Source organism: Lissotriton helveticus, chromosome 7, assembly GCF_964261635.1.
Source record: "Lissotriton helveticus chromosome 7, aLisHel1.1, whole genome shotgun sequence".
Taxonomy (NCBI): domain Eukaryota; kingdom Metazoa; phylum Chordata; class Amphibia; order Caudata; family Salamandridae; genus Lissotriton; species Lissotriton helveticus.
The window spans coordinates 1,237,691,573-1,237,710,114 of record NC_136068.1 but is presented as its reverse complement, the minus strand read 5'-3'; positions in this window follow the sequence as shown (position 1 = coordinate 1,237,710,114).

Below are 18,542 nucleotides of genomic sequence, written 5' to 3'. Positions count from 1 at the left end.
TTCTTAGAAGTGAAGCTTCTGTCTGTTATGAGGAAAATGGTGTGTGTTAAAAAGCAAGCACTCATCAGTTGTGCCCAGAAGTGCAGCAAGACAATACCCTTCCCTGGAAAAAGGGACATTTTTACTTTAGAGTAGACAGTCACAAATTATTAGATTGGTTTCTGTATTCACATTTCTTCATTCCTAGACAAAATACTAGTGAGTGGTGTATGTCTAAGACATCTAACATTCTTAAATGTACTTTGTAGGTGGAACATCTGGTGCTGGTCCCAGCGCGGAGGTGGAGGAGGACACTTCTGGGGAGAAGGCGGTGCAAGTGCCGGACAAAACTGCTGTGCGGGTTGCCACGGTAGTGGCGAACAGTGGTAAGCTCTTATATTCCTTACTTATTGAGATTGCAGACTGAATAGTGTGCTCTCTGCACGAGTGTAGTATATATGTTCTACAGTTAAGTTACTATACTGTTAAGCACACTTTCAAATTTAGAACAAAGTTTTTATCAACCAGGTAGTAGCCTCCTCTAAATTTACTTCAACTCAGCGGCGAATTTTTTTTCGAGAATCCAAATCAGATCTGAGATGAACTTGATGGTTGGGATGAACGAAAAGCGAAAGAAGGGTGTAAGTAAGTGTGGAAGGACGAGCAAGTTAAAAGTAATGATGACTCACAAAGAAGAATGATACGTGTTTGATTGGTACCCGAGGTGGCTGGGGAAGGAATATGATGCCTGGCTGGGTGAAGGTAGAAGCAAGGATGGGTGGAAGGAAAACAGCCTGGGTGGGTGAAACAGAAACTGTATGTGTGCGCAATATATGCTTTGGTTGAAATTCGAATGCAAGTCAAGCACGGATGTATGGCTTGCGGTTTCCCAAATAAAATGAAAAGGTTGTTTTCCCGTGAGAAAACGTAAGGTTTGTCCAGATGAGAGACATGAAGAAGAATGATTGACATATAGTTTGAATGGATGGATGCCTGGATCATGGTACTATCTGACTCTTAGATAGCATATGTGTATCTAGAGAGAGTAGACGGTCACTGGATGAACTAAGTGTTACTTTGAAGAGCATGTAACACCGCACCCGCACGTCCGTCCCAGTGTAGGAAAGGCAAGGAAAAGAAGTTGTAATTTTGTCCGAATACTACCATGAATAGTAGCAGTAGTTTGTATTGCAAGCACAGCATATATCCGGCTATTACGATGGCCACTCACTACCTCTGTTAATAAGTTTAGTCATTCATGCGTGGATGTATCACTGTTGACTCAATAAAAAGCAAAGCACCTAAATTCATCCCATATGTAAGCAAATACATACCATGTGCAGTGATAGATAATCAGATTATTTATCTTCTTCATTTTCCTTTTCTAGTATTCATTGGCACTGTAGGGTGAAAGTTAAATTAATTAAGCAGTAGCCCATGTAACAGAGTATTCTCAGTGCCACCCATAATAGAAAAGTAAGAGCATCACCACCTGCATGTACTGGACTGGTACAGTAACGCAAGTCTGTCTCACTCATCACGGCGGGCGTCTGTTTTTCTCGGGTGCAAGTTGACTGCGCTGGCATTATGCCGGCTTGCAGAAGTTAACATACCAATTTTACTAAACAAGACAGAAGAAGAAGAATAAGACTGGTGTACTGTCATAGTCGACTCTAATGGAGTGAGTCCATAGTGCTCGTAGAATTGATTCCTTAAACTCCCACTAATGTTAGAGCAAGGATGAAGAAGTGGGAGGTTAGATAGATACTGGCCACAATAGTTATGTACTGCGCTTGCAAGTTGCTAGTTCTACTGTGACACAACTTTCTGCTGAATCATTTTGTGTTAATCTTAAAGAGCATTGGTTACAGACTATGTCTTTCTTTCTTCATATAGATGCTCCTTCCAAACCAACACGGAAGGAGCTGGCTAAAAGGGCCCGGCAACGGAGGCTGGAGGCCACTGTCGCCGAATATCGGTGGCTGGTGGCCCAGGAGGAGGGGGACACACAGAGTACGTCGACAACATCCACGGCGACACCTGCATCCTCCTCGCGCTCCCTGGGTCAGCCAGTCAGCGCAGCAGGTCTCCAGCGGTACGGAGCCGGGGTACCGCAGCCACCCGCCACCGCCGAGCAGCAAAGAAATCAGCTGCCCCCCACAGCAGGTGCAAGGCATGCGTGCACCGCATTTCACTTAGGGTGTCCTACCTCTAGCAAGAGCTCCTCAACACCAAAACCCTGCTCGAGACCCTCCACAAGGAGCATGCCGAACTTGCCCGAAAAGTCAACAGCAGCCAGCAGTAGGAGGAGACTGTCCCTTGCCCCTTTTTTAAAGACTTCTGGGGGGTGGGAATTGGGAGTTGGGTTTTCTACTTTTTTGGACTTAGTTTTCACGGACATTCGTTGGGGTTCGGGAAGGGGGTGGGTTGAGTCTTGCGGGAGAATATTTATGTTAGGGATATATAAATATACTTTAAACGTTATCTTAGCATACGTGTTTTTTACTGCTTTTGAGGCTGGTGGGTGGGGCTTTAACAGTAAGTTTGTTTTCCTGAAACTTAAGTGGCATCTTGATTGAAGTTGTGTAAGTACTAGTAATTGCCCAAATGTTTTCAAAACTAAGTGCCTGTCACAAAGTAAGTGAATTCAATAGTCCTAGGACCGTCAGTCTCGTGTCTCTCCTAATACTCCATTATACTACCTCCCCCCAAACGCTTATCTTACCTGTAATTTGTGTTTGGAAATACGGCTAGGCACGGGGCTGGCTGCACGGGAAATGGCGATTAAGGTTGGCAATCCTGGGCGGATGAAATGTCATCATTGCGGTGGTACTTGTGGTGTTACACAGTGGCAGTTGCAGCATCTGAACAAAAAGAAAATGAAACCTTGTTTGTCCTTACCGTAGCATTAGAACGGTGCGATAGAGAATATAGCAGGTGACAGTACACTAGAACAGTGCCACAATGTAGCCTAACAAATGGTAAAGTATTGAAAGTATAACTAGTACTTGCGTTGAATTTCTTTGACATTGGCTACTACTACAAGAAATAGTACTGAAGGTAAAGGACACAGCAGCGTAATAATTTGCCATGTCTAGGAGGAGGATGTTCTTGATGACCAATCAAGTTGATGGCGCACATGAAAATCTGCTTTCATTTGCCAATAGTGACTCAGTGTCAAGCTGAGTAAGAATATATCCTCGGATTCCTTCACCAGCCTATTGCTATGACCTTATCCTCCCCAGCAAGTGTGTGGAATTATTGCTGTCATTTAGTCACACATCAATCAAAACCACACAGCCCGGGGAAAGAGGGTTAGGGTTTGGAAAATGGATGGGAATGGGGTTTTTTGGGAAAGTTTTGTTGAGAGAAGAAAAAAAAAGCACAGCATGGACAAACAATAATTGAAAATAAACAAATCTTTGGGTACAAAGCTATCCATAAATCTTTTAAGTGACATAAAGGAAGTGCATGCACTACTGCATGCATGGTTACTGAAAAGTAAGTAATACATTCGACAACCGTGAATGAAAGAATGCGACAGTACAGGGCTGCAGTAATAATTATGCGTTTTCACTTGCCTATCTCTGCACTCAGAGAACCACTTCTTACATTAAATTAGGTTTAAAAAATAGCAGAAGTAAAACCTATAGAATGGCTGTAGGGATGAATTTAGAAGCAGAGATCAAAGAAATGAAGAGTCACACTCATAGAAGTTCACAGCAATAATATTACTTAAAAGATAATTAGAAAAGAACGGATACTGTATCTGTATGTTGTTGTAGTTGTCCTGTTGAATTTGGTAAGTTGCATGCATCCAACCATTCCTCTTATTAGCGGGACTCCTCCATTCCATCTGACGCTCCGTCCATCAATGTTGATGACCAGAAGACACCCTGTCAAGTGCCTGCCTGGCGGATGCTGAATTGCGGCTCGCTAATGTGAAGCCTGACTTCATCCTTTTTTCCCATTGCACAGGCAGAAACCCGGCCTGTAATTATTGATGGAAAAACATGAAGTTATATTAGAACACCACTGACAAATAAATATAAGGTATGTACGCTGTGTAGTGCAAAAAGTCACACTTTGAGTTTCCTAATAGACAGTACAATATTTTTGAAAGTGCGTACTCTGTCGGAGTCTCTTTTTGAAGGATAAATAAGTATGGGCAAATTAATTTAGCGGATCTTTCCCCTCAAGCTAGGTGTACTGTAAACTGTGTTTTAGAACAACATTAGACCTTCCCAGCAGTGCTCCCAGACCCTTACTAAACCCAGTCGCAAAAATGTAGAAGACCCCAATCAGATCTCAAAAACGTGCGATACTGCTACCTGTCAGAGGCCTAGTAGAAAATGGTGACCAAACGTACTTTGAAAGTAAAGTAGACCCAAATCCCCCCTTACCCACCATGGATTGTATTCAAACCGCTTGCAAGCAAGCAAAAGTATCCATACCCAGCATTGCTCCAAGACTCGCAAACCCCCCCACAAACAGCCCCCCGAAAACGGTAGAGTCAGCGAAATCTCAGAAAATGCAAAAACTTTTTCCCCAGGGATTGTCTCCAAAACACTTCTTTCGGGTATTAGACCTTCCCAGCAATAGCCCCAGAACTGTCAACCCGGGTGAAAACAAGTTTAAAACCCCCAACAAGCCAAAAGGCAAAACCCGGGAAAAGCCACACTTAGAAAACTTTGGGCCTACCTGGAATTCAGGTCAAATGCGCTCTGCAGCTAGGCCCTAACTGACCTTTTCCACCATGGATTTCCTGTAAAACAAATGCAATCAACATTAGAATGTGCCAGCAGTGCTCACAGACCCCAAAACCCACCCCCAACAACCTAAAAGCCCCCCAAACAGCACCCCAAAGACAGGCAAGTGATCAAAAGCGCAAAAACTTTTTCTGCTCTGATTTTCTCCAAACCACTTCTAGCCGGTATTAGACCTTCACAGCAATGCCCCAGACCCGTCAACTCACCCGCAAAGAAGTAGAACACTCCCACAAGTACAGAGTCTTTCTTCATTGGGCGTTATCCAGCCATCTGCTTTGAGTCTGGAGGAGGAGGATAGAGGAGCATGTTCTTGTGAACCTGAGGAATGCAGACTGCGGCACCTTCAAATCAATAAGCAAATAAGTGAAGACAGTTCTGCTGATGGGCTTGCTTTTGTGATTAGGTGATTAAAGTTTTTTTATATAGATTTTGCAAAACAAAGAAAGACAGTCACACAGGAATAAAAGTGAATAAGGACGAAAAAGAAAGTTAGTGATTCATTGACTCATTTTCAGGGCTTGGTGTCAGGGAAGAAGAGCTCGTCCTGAAACTCTGCTAATTCAGACGGGAGTAGGTCAGTTAACAGGGAAGAACTTCCCTCATCTAAGTTGGTGTCCTCCTCGTCTTCTTCCTGCGTGCATTTTCGTAATTTGTAATCTGGTGGTATGAAGTGCTGATTCATATTGATCATTGTTAACCTCTCCACATTTTTGGGCGAGAGGCGGGTCCTTTTGGAAGTTACAATGCCACCAGCAGCACTGAAAACACGTTCAGAAGACACGCTTGCGAGTGGGCAAGACAAGTAATTTATAGCCAGGTTGGTGATCTCTGGCCACACATCTGTTTTCCCATGCCAATATGCCAATGGGTCATGAGAAAGATGGACCTCTGTTGAGTCATTCAGATAGGCCTGCATCATCGACTCAAGGTTCTCCAGGGTTCCTCCACTTTGCTTACTTTTTTCTGGGACCATTTGAGAAGCAAACCCAAGCTCAGTTAGCCAATCCTCTTCTTCACACAATATTACTGTTGTGTCTGGTGCAGATGATACGGTTGCTGGTGTCGTTAACGGCTGAGAGGGAAAATCACTCACTTCTGCCACAGCCACAGATGCAGAACTGGATTTTTTTGACTGCGGATGGCCTGCTGATGCTGATGTACTGCCTTTTCCTTCAATTTCCTGACGTTCTCTTTCAAACCGAGTGGCTGACACAGCTAGCCAATGTTTGTACTTTGTAACATCTGCGTCATCAAAAGGAAAGAATACTATGCCTGCCACTGCCTTTTTGTACCGTGGATCCAGAATAGTAGCAGAAATGTAATGCTGTTCTGTCTGGATCTTTTCAAGACGTTCATCGGGAAGTAGGCGCTGTAATAACTTCTCCGCCAACTCCAATGCTTCTCCTTTCCATCTTTTTCAAACCTAGAAGACACCGCCTTCAGTTGGTGCTCTAGCATGCGCAACAATGGGATAGCTTTTCCCAAATTACAGTCCTCCCTGCTGACTGCACGCATGGAGACCTCAAAAGGACGAAGCATGTCTGTCAGGCTTTTAACTAGCTCCCATTGCTCCACCTGTATCCTCATGTCTATCATAGGTGTACCCAGTTTAAAGAAATACTGATCGACTACCGCATACTGCTCATACAGACGCTCAAGCATGTAGAAGGTTGAGTTCCAACGTGTTGCCACCTCCTGGATGAGTGCTTTCACTGGCACTTTACGTTCATGTTGCAGGCACCTCAGCTGCTTCCGGGCCTTAAAAGAATGGTTGAAATGTGTGCACATTCTTCGGCAGGTGGTCAGTAACTCGGAGACTGGACTTTCTTCACTCAAGAATTTTTTAACAACCAGGTTTATACAGTGCGCCAAACACGGCACTCTGAAATAGTTACTCTTATCCATGGCCTTAACTACATTGGCGCAATTTATCCGTGGAAACATAACCAATCATGCGTTTTCTTGGGCACAGCCATTTAAAGACCTTTGTGTTAAACTCATGCAAAATGTTTTCTCCTGTATGAGTTTTCTCCATGGTAAACATGGCTATTGTTGCATGTTTCCGAGCAGCTTTATAAACAATGTGTGTGTCAACACCTGCGTTTAGCTTTGCTTTAACCCCTGAAAAAGAGACCCAGTGTGCAGTGATGCACATGTAATCAGTGGCTGCGCAACTGGTCCACATGTCTGTTGTCAGATGTACAGTGTGAACAGCACTCTTCTGCAGAGCTGCCCCAATCACCTCCAGCACATCTTCATGTAGTGCTGGAACCGCAACTCTGGCAAAATAGAACCGGCTAGGAACCTTCCATTTAGGTCAGAGCGTTGCCACCATTTAAAAAAAACCCACACCTTCCACAAAAGAAAAAGGGAGAAGGTCCAGCACTAGCATTTTAGCCAGCTTAGTGTTATACAGACGCGCCGTTGGGTGGTTGCGTTCAAATGGCGCATCTGAAAACAAAATGCTTCTAATGGTGGGCTGGACCATTTTACGGGATGATGACTTCTTCGACCCAGTTACGCTCAGTGATGATGAACTTTTTCGCATTGGTGTCTCACTCTCTCCCACACTCTTAGTTTGGCTCATATATCTTCCAGGGGGTGTGCTGTTGACAGGGGTACTGGATGTATTTGAAGAAATGTTTGACGCTTCTTCCTCCTCGTCATCAGCGGATGAAACATCAACGGATACAATTTGTTGACTTGCAATCCGGGCTGCCTTGATCTCCCTTAGGTGCGCATGCCATTTGACAGTGTGCTGTCTCTCAAGATGACCTCTCTGGCCTCCGGTACCATAATTGGCACCAAGCTTACCACGACTAACTCGAACCTTACAAATGGTACAAATGGCTATGTTTTCCCTTGTTGGGCTAACACTAAAGAAGTCCCAAAAAGCGGACTTCAAAAGTCTGTGGGGGGCGGAGGAAGCGATACTGGGAATGCTGCTAATGCCAGATGAAGTGGAGGATGTGTGATGCCGAAATTTAGTACGTTGTGCACTTACAGCACCACTAATTGAGGAAATGAAGGTCGAGGTGGATGGAGGTCCCTTCTGGCGAGAAAATATGGAAGCTGTAGGTGGTGGTGTATTAGTTAACTGCATTGGTGGTGGTCCCATTGACAAGTCGCCAGCATCACGCTCAGCAGCATTTCGGGATAGGGTAAAAATGTCTGTTTGCTGCATGCCCGCTGAGGCTGGAGTGACATCTATGATGACTGCGTCGTCGTGGCGAGAGTCTTCATCGGCACATTCAGCAGGAGTATACGCCACTTCTTGTTCAGCGTCATCATCACACTCCATAACTCTGAGACTTTCGGGGACCGTCCTTTTACGCTTAGCTACCTTTGTCAGATCATGGTGTGCCTCACTCTCAGACAGGCCTGTTGGTTCCCAATTTTCATCCATATCATCAGAAGGAAGGGGGCTTGAAGAAGATGTAGACACCATCCTTGATCTTTTCCTTGCTAGGGATCTGGAAGACAATGAATCATCAGGAGGAGTGGCTTCCTCATATAATAATCCACATTTGTATAGCGCACAATCACCCGTTAGGGTCTCTAGGCGCTGGGGGCCGTCGGGAAGATTAAGCAAGCTATTGCCCAGAGTCGCATGGTGCTGGGCTAACCTGCCGCCGGAGCCGGGGATCGAACCGTGGTCCCCAGATTCCAGCGTCAGTCGCCCTGGCCGCGGCGCCATACCTCGGCTTGAATGTCTATTTCCTGATGTGCCCCTACTTCGGGAGGAACAACTATTGTGGGCACTTGTGCCGCTCCAAGCACCTCTGCTTGCGCCTCTCCTTGCGCCGCCTCTCCTTCCACATGTACTTGGGCTTGTAATTGCACATGTACTTGCACATGTGGTTGTTGTTGCGGCTGTGGTTGTTGAACACTCGTCAGATGAGTTAGAACAACCTGTGTTGATTGAGGGATGCTGCTACTTTCTTGCGATGAGCCAACATCACTGGTCGATGGTGATTGAACAACTAACTGGCTGCCTCTGCAGCACTCAAGGGCTTGGACCTAAGTTGGCGTGGTGGTGGTGGCACTGAGTCCAATGGAGCGGAGGTGCTGCTCCCAACTTGGTCCCCAGCAGACCCCGCTTCTGCTGCAGGTGTACTTTTTTTTCCCAAAAAAATATGGCGGTCGTCACACCAGTCTCCTTGGTAAGTGGTGTCACTTGCTTCTTCTGCTCCTTACTGGCAACTTTCTTGCTAGAGGAGCTACGGGCAACTTTTTTTGGGGCCATCTTCTTCAGATGTCAGAACAGCAGGCCGCAGTTGCACAAGTTGCAGAGTTGTCTGTGGCCACACGTGACGTTGTGCTGCACACACCGCAGCAGGACTTCTTCCTGGCACTGATGAGGAACGATGAGGCTGATGATTCGTCTTTCTGCACCTAAAAGGAAACGAAGCCAGAGGAACATCAGTTAAATAAATGTTGCATATGTAGCGCTTCAATTAATAGTTTGCAAGTAAGCATTTTTTATTATACCCACCCCCCAAAATGGAAAGACCAATAAAATGCACCACTGACAGAGTACCCCTGGGCATAATGGATGAAAGCATGGCAGAATGGGTGCAGGCCTATAGCACAATAAAGCACACTGCCTGGCTTCAAAATCGCCCCTAGACCCCCACCCACATGGCCAGGCCCTGCCTGGACCAGGCCTCAAAATTGCCCCCACCCACATAGACAGGCCCCAACACCACCCCAAAAAGTCAAAAAACACACAAAAATCACCACAATCCAATGCCATCCATGCCCTCCATGATGTTTACATTAAAGAGACCCTACAGAAAGACTCAGTCCATGCACCACTGAGTACCCCTGGGCAAAAGGCCCAACAGCCAAAAAATCGAAAAACACACACAAATCACCACAATCCAATGCCATCCATGCCCTCAATCATGTTGAAATTCAAGACACCCCATAGAAAGACTCGGTCCATGCACCACTGAGTACCCCTGGGCATAATGGATGAAAGCATGGCAGACAGGGTGCAGGCCTATGGCACAAAGCACACTGCCTTGATTCAAAATGGCCCCTTGACCCCCACCACATGGCCAGGGCCTGCCTGTACCAGTCCTCAAAATGGCCCCCACCCACATGGCCATGCCTCATCAACACCACAAAAAAATCGAAAAACACACAAAAATCACCACAATCCAATGCCATCCATGCCCTCAATGATGTTTACATTCAAGAGACCCCACAGAAAAACTAGGCCCATGCACCACTGGGTACCCCTGGGCATAATGGATGAAAGCAAGGCACATTGGATGTAGGTCTATGGCACAAAGCACACTGCCTGGATTCAAAATGGCCCCTTGACCCCCACCACATGGCCAGGCCCTGCCTGTACCAGTCCTCACAATGGCCCCCACCCACATGGCCATGCCCCATCAACACCACAAAAAAATCGAAAAACACACAAAAATCACCACAATCCAATGCCATCCATGCCCTCAATGATGTTTACATTCAAGAGACCCCACAGAAAGACTAGGCCCATGCACCACTTAGTACCCCTGGGCAAAAGGCCCAACAACAGCCAAAAAATCGAAAAACACACAAAAATCACGACAATCCAATGCCATCCATGCCCTCAATCATGTTGAAATTCAAGACACCACACAGAAAGACTCGGTCCATGCACCACTGAGTACCCCTGGGCATAATGGATGAAAGCATGGCAGACTGGGAGTAGGCCTATGGCACAACAAAGCACACTGCCTGGCTTCAAAATGGCCCCTAGACCCCCACCCACATGGCCAGGCCCTGCCTGTACCAGTCCTCAAAATGGCCCCGACCCACATGGCCATGCCCCATCAACACCCCAAAAAATCGAAAAACACACAAAAATCACCACAATCCAATGCCATCCATGCCCTCCATGATATTTACATTAAAAAGACCCCACAGAAAGACTAGGCCCATGCACCACTGGGTACCCCTGGGCATAATGGGTGAAAGCAAGGCAAATTGGATGCAGGCCTAAGGCACAAAGCACACTGCCTGGATTCAAAATGGCCCCTTGACCCCCACCACATGGCCAGGCCCTGCCTGTACCAGTCCTCAAAATGGCCCCCACCCACATGGCCATGCCCCATCAACACCCCAAAAAAATAAAAAAACACACAAAAATAACCACAATCCAATGCCATCCATGCCCTCCATGATGTTTACATTAAAGAGACCCCACAGAAAGACTCAGTCCATGCACCACTGAGTACCCCTGGGCAAAAGACCCAACAACAGCCAAAAAATCGAAAAACACGCAAAAATCACCACAATCCAATGCCATCCATGCCCTCAATCATGTTGAAATTCAAGACACCCCACAGAAAGACTCGGTCCATGCACCACTGAGTACCCCTGGGCATAATGGATGAAAGCATGGCAGACTGGGTGCAGGCCTATGGCACAACAAAGCACACTGCCTGGCTTCAAGATGGCCCCTAGACTTCCACCCACATGGCCAGGCCCTGCCTGGACCAGGCCTCAAAATGGCCCCCACCCACATGGACAGGCCCCAACACCACCCCAAAAAGTCAAAAACCACACAAAAATCACCACAATCCAATGCCATCCATGCCCTCCATGATGTTTACATTAAAGAGACCCCACAGAAAGACTCAGTCCATGCACCACTGAGTACCCCTGGGCAAAAGGCCCCAACAACAGCCAAAAAATGGAAAAACACATAAAAATCACCACAATCCAATGCCATCCATGCCCTCCATGATGTTTACATTAAAGAGACCCCACAGAAAGACTCAGTCCATGCACCACTGAGTACCCCTGGGCAAAAGGCCCCAACAACAGCCAAAACATCGAAAAACACACAAAAATCACCACAATCCAATGCCATCCATGCCCTAAATGACGTTGAAATTCAACAAAACAGTTGCATCATGCACCCATAACTAACCCTGGTCCTACTGGATACTGTGGCTACCCACAATATATTTTATTTAATGTTCTGAAAAAGTTCCAAAATTGTAGTTGCAGCAACTGTAATGCCCCAAACAAACAACATCAACTTACTTGTGAAATTTCTAATCCTAAAGTGATCCAAAGAAAGTCAAAAAGGCCTCAAATCCAAATATCCAGCAGCATCCACAAAAAGTAATCCTTCCAGGTCAAGATCCAAATCAAAGTGACCAGGACATGAACAAAGCACTGGGAGGAGCCTGCTGGACAGGAACAGGAAGTTGGAGACTGTGGGGCACTTCCTACCTCCCACCCCCCCCCAAAATGGACTCCTTGCAAAAAAAAGTGCAGGCAAATGTCTACCTGAGGAGTTATTCTGATAAAAATCATCATTTTCAAGGTTTATGCTGCCTGCTGGTGGATTTCTTGTGCGAAACTGCACATTTTGCAATCTCGCAATTGCGAGATTGTCGCTGCTCGCCGCATCTACGTGTTCGCAAGTGTTTACTCCTGCGATGCGTGATCACGGGCCTTTATGACGTACTCGTGTTGACAAACTCTCGCTGAGCAAGATGACAAGCCGCGATGAAGTAATCGCGGTCGACAAGCTCCCGCGGGATCCCGCAGCAAGATCCAAAATGGCGCAGCACACGCAAACATGGAGAAAAACAACTCTTCAAACGCTGAATGACGGTAAGTGAACGCCGCGTGCCGCAAAATTGTATAATATTGTATTTGCCAAGCGCAAAAATCTGCTTCGCGCGAATTTGCGAATTTTCGGCAAATTCGCGAGAGTTCGCGGATTGCGAATCTGCCGAAAATCCGCAAATTCCGCGAGCGGAACGGATTTTACACCCATGCTTAGTGTAGGGGTAAAAATTACTATTCCCACTCCAGAGAATGCAACAGTAGGGAAAGCGTTGGATAGCGTAGGGGTAAAAATTACTATTCCCACTCCAGAGAGTGCAACAGTAGGGTAAGCGTTGGATAGCGTACAGGTAAAAATTACTATTCCCACTCCAGTGAGCGCAATAGTAGGGAAAGCGTTGGATAGCGTAGGGGTAAAAATTACTATTCCCACTCCAGAGAGTGCAACAGTAGGGAAAGCGTTAGATAGCGTAGGAGTAAAAATTACTATTCTCACTCCAGGGAGTGCAACAGTAGGGTAAGCGTTGGATAGCGTAGGGGAAAAAATGACTATTCCCACTCCAGTGAGTGCAACAGTAGGGAAAGCGTTGGATAGCGTAGGAGTAAAAATTACTATTCTCACTCCAGGGAGTGCAACAGTAGGGTAAGCGTTGGATAGCGTAAGGGAAAAAATTACTATTCCCACTCCAGTGAGTGCAACAGTAGGGAAAGCGTTGGATAGCAGGAAGGTAAAAATTACTATTCCCACTCCAAATAGAGCAACAGTAGGGAAAGTAAATACTTCATATATAATTAAAAATAAATTAAATATTAATACCAATTACAACTTATTTAACATTAATTCCCAATTTAAGATATTATAATAATTATTCAATTAAATAATAAAATTTATGTAATTACTAAAAAATAATTATCTATTAATACAAAATATTTACCAATAACAATAAATTATTAAAAAATTTAACAATAATTAACAATTATTTCAAAATAAATACCAATTTATATATTACAATTTTTAATTAATTACAATTAAATGACTTCACACCCAATTCCCCTATAAACCCACAACACGCTCCAGAAAATAAATAAATACAATTAAAATAATTATCAATTAATAAAAATTAATTACCAATTATAATTTAATTAATTACCAATTAAAAATTAATTAACAATTATTTTTTAGATAAATACCAATAAAAAAATTAAAATATTTAATTAATTATAATTAAATTACTTCCCACCCTATTCCCCTATAAACCCACAACCCGCTCCAGAAAATAAATGAATAAAATTAACATAATTATCAATTAATAAAAATTAATTACCAATTATATTTTAATTAATTGCCAATTAAAAATTAATTAACAGTTAATTGTAAATAAATACCAATAAATTAAAATATTTAAATAATTATAATTAAATTACTTCCCACCCTATTCCCCTATAAACCCACATCCCGCTCCAGAATTATATTACGCAAAAATTAAATAACATACATTTACTTACTTACTTACCTAAAATTCTATATTTTTGTTGTCTATATTCTGTCCCTCGATATTTTTGTTGCCTATATTCTGTCCATTCGATATTCTGTCCATTCTATATTTTTGAATCGATATTATTGTCATTCTATTCGATATTTTTCTAGTCTATATTCTGTCTTATCTATATTCTGTCTACTCAATATTTTAAACTCGATATTTAGCTACCTCGATATTTTTGTGGTCGATATTATGTCTGTATACCCAACAGATCCATTTGAAGAGGCCATTGTATAATACCTTTGACTACTTTGTTGGCTCTCTCACATATTCCATTGCCTTGAGGGTTGTATAGTGAGGTGCTATGGTGAGAGACACCACAACTCTTTAGAAATGTTTGCATCTCCTTGGAAGTAGGTTGTGTGCCATTGTCTGTGATAATGACCAAAGGAATACCCTCATCCTTAAACAGATTACTTAAGAACTTAACAGTACTCTCAGTGGTAACATTGTTAGTGAATTCAACAACTAACCATTTAGAATATATGTCAACTACTACAATGGCAAACCTGTCCTCATCATGTAGTTCACCCATAGGGCCAATAACATCTAGACATATGCTGTGCCAGGATGTACCTGGATTCTGTATATGTGCATCAGCAGATTTAGGGCCCACTTTGAGCCTTTTCTCCATCCACTCAACTACATAAGAATCCATTCCTGGCCACCAGAAATTGTTCTTGAGCCGACGTTGAGTAAGAGTCTGGCCCAATGGCCCTCATGCGCTAAGGCTAAAAGTTTATCCCTGAGACCAAAAGGAGGTACAAATTTTTCATCCTTGACCAAAATGCTATTATTGATAAAAGAAAGGTCATCAAGAACTTTGACATAGGGTATGACCGATACTGGAACACAACTCTCTCTCCTAGAACAAAGTCTAAGAAGTTTGATAACTTCTTGAAGGGTATGATCAGAATTAATTTCACAATCCCAGTCACCAGCCTCAAAAGCAACCTCACCAAAAAACACAGAATCCTCAATAGAAGCAACAGCAATGTCATCAGTACATTCAGAAACACATGGATCGAGAACAGTACGCCAATCTGGAGACATTCTATAAAGACCGTCAACTTGTATATTCTTATACCCTTGGATGTATTCAATGAAATATTGGAACTCTTGAAGTTTTGAAGGAAGTTTAACAAGTCTAGCTGACCCTTTATCAGTGCCCCCAGGAGAAAGAATTTTGATTAGTGGTTTATGATTAGGGCTCCCTGTTTTATGACACGTATTTTTTTGCTATTTCCGTCTGTATTTATCAATATTTATTTTTTGGCCATTTTTTCTGTATTTATCCAGATTTATTTTTGCTACAAGCAAAAGACGATGCTACAGCTAGTATTTTTACACATTTATTTAAATTGAGAATGCGCACATGTGCTCGGTTGTTATGTGAGGGCACTGCCACTGTCAATGTACGAGAGGAGAGACCTCAGAGGGCAATACCTGCTTGCATGGATGATGGAATCCATTTTGAGGAATTTCAACCCATTGCTTGGCTAGGGCTCTGCTGGAGGGGATTAGTGTTCTATTTGGGTTCTGAGGATGACTGTACAGATCTGTAGATAGCTGTTTCCCCTGCATTGTTTCACAAACCAGTCAGAACATCCATGCCAAGCACTCACATTGCGCGGACTAGTTCCCAAGTCATCAGACCTCATTAGCGTGGATTGTACAGGTTACCGGAATGCACAGTGGGGCCATCGCTCCCACCAGGCGCACAACACCCATTTGGCTCAAAGGGCTCCAGTCCCCCTCCCAGCCCCCTGTGTGTGTCAGCCCAGGCTGAGACAGCATCCCGGGCTGGCGTCCGTCTTCTTGCAGCCACACTGTAGTACTTCACAGGTCTTTAAAAAAGACCATTCACTTGTTAACGAGGCTTTGCTGTTTTTTTAACCCCTTCTTTACTGCCCTCAAACTTTCCTTCACAACCCCTTGGCCACAGCACGCTCCAGGATGATTCTACTAACTACCACTCACTTAATGGTAGCTATTTTCTCAAAAATAACCCTGAAAGTATTCAAAAGCTGTGAGACGCTGAAAGTAATAATATGCAACCGAAGTCAGAGATAATTGATATGATTCCAAATCTGGAATCTGTTCTGAGTGGATAATAAAGTTGCACCGCCTAATTAAATCACAATGGAGGCAAGGACATGACTATTAAGCAATTGGCGCAAGATCACACAGCCAGTGGTATAGCAGCGGTACCTTGGGCCCTAATGCAGGTTAAAAAAATGCTCCCTCATCCACGTCCGAACTTAAGGTGACATGACAGCCTTTACGGGCGTGTAGACATATGCCTGCCCCTGCCCCCTTGTTGTGGGGCTAAAACAGCTTCCCGGGGACACACACACACACACAGACTGTGTTTGAGCTGCCAGCTGCACCCGAGTACTTCACAGGTCTTTAAAAAGACCATTCACTTGTTAACGAGGCTTTGTTGTATTTCTCACCCCTTCTTACAGCCCCTTCATCTCCACTGCCCTCAAACTTTCCTTCACAGCACGCTCCGGGATGATTTTGTTAAAGACCGAAATTCCCAAATGCTTGATTGATTGTGTCTGGCATCACAAGTGATGTACACTGTGTTGTGCACTGAAACCCGGTAAAATGTGCCAGTATTTTGCCGTTTCTAAAAATAAATACAGACAAAGGAAATATAGTTTTCCATCTGTATTTATATGTGTAAATCTGTAAAAACGGAAAACCGGGAACCCTATTTATGATCTGTTCTTAAAAGGAAATTCATGACCCACAAGTACGTCCTGAAATACTCCACAGCCCGCAATGCAGCCAACGCTTCCCTTTCGATAACTGAATCATCAGTTAATGTCCTAGACGCAAAGGCAACTGTGTATTCAGACTCACCTTTGAGCTGGGAATTTTTTTTAACAACCTAAGAGAAGTAGAATGGTGATAAAGACAGGAGAACTGACTCATACTGATGGCAGAGATAATTGTAGATCACCTCTGAAACCCACACCCCTCCAAGATGAGATATCTGTCTAGCCTTCATGAACCAACCCTTGAATGATGTCTAACCAAGCATCCGGACTCCAGAAGAGATGAAGATTGCAGCTTCGATGGAACCCTGATGTGATCTTGGCTTTTCTACTTTCCCTTATGGCCCTCTTTTCTCTTTTTCTTTCTCTGATGGTCCTCTTGGCACCTTATTTCCTTAACCTCCTTCCCACTCCCAGCACCCTAACTACCAACTCCTCCCACCCACACTACCCTCTCTTTTTCCCCATACCTGCCCTCCCTTTCTCGTCTACTCTCTCTAATTTGGAGGGACTACAGTCAGTGACAGGTCACGTCCTGTACTGAAAATCCTTTTTCTGTCCATTACTGAGGATGATATTGGTAATGTTATGTTTACTATTGTGATTTATATTGCTAAGTGTTTTTCTTCTACACCACCCTGTCCAGCTGCTTTGGTAACCATCCCGATCCTCTCACGTTCTCCTTCCCAGTCCTATCACTCTCCACATCAACACCATCCTAAGATGAGTCTCCGCGGACTATACACCCTCTTCCCTGCTGCTACTCTACCCCTGTCCTCCCACCTCTTATTAGTTGATGCCCAGCCACAACCACTGTGTACAGGTGAAGAGGCTTCTACCCCTACATCTTCTTAGTCTAATCTCATAGAGTTTTGGCTGTGCATCCTCCCTCATGGCTGATTCTCTAAACTGGTCCCCCGACCTATCCCTGCTTGTTCTATGGTGCTTCTGAAACCGGCCTATATTTCCATCTCCTCCCTCAGATGCGCACCCAATCTATCCCCTTCAGTACTTTTTGCCCACTTTGGAAAGGTATCTTGCTTAGCCTGAATGGCCGATATGGATACATGGACATACCAGTAGTGGCCTCAACCATCTGACTGCATTCATCTGCACTGGCTTCTCCCTAGTATCCCACATCTCTTTTTCCAGGTTCACTCTCCCCTCATCCTTCTCCCTCTTTGCTGGTCGCGGCAGACACAGGTCCCTATTCCTTGGCCAACGCTGGTACCCCACAGTGGCTGTAAGTTCATAGGGAAGTTTAGACCCACAGCTGACAGATGAGAATACAGCACCCACCTTTTCTGCTTCTTACACACATAGTGTTCTGATTTGACATTGCAACTCCTTCCTCTTGTCTCCTGCCTCCTCTTAAAGGGCTTTATTTGCCAACTGCCTGCACCCCTCCCCCGAAAACACCCCTCACCTGCTTAATTCCCTTGACCCCATGTCTGATCACAATTGCTGTCACATGCTTAGACTTTGTACAATAACCTCTTTGATCTGAGGGCACCTAGCTACCATCCACTGCCAATTAGGCCCTCCTAAGTATGAACCATATAACGCCATACTTATCACCATGACATCTCAAACCTTTCCTATTTTTACACTCAATAAGAATGGGCTGGATAACTAGATGAAACACAAAAAATGACTGTCCTTTCTCACCTCTCAATGCCCTCATACAGGAGACTCATCTCTCCCCAACAGAGGCCAAAAACTTGAGACACTAGGTAGAGAAGACAATATATAAATCCCTGATTCCCCCTCCCTACCACCCCCCCAAACAACTACACCGACATCCAAGGAAAGTGATGCAGCCATCCTCATTCACAAAACCTTACCTTCCACAGTTCATTAAACATGGACAGATGATGCTGGCGATA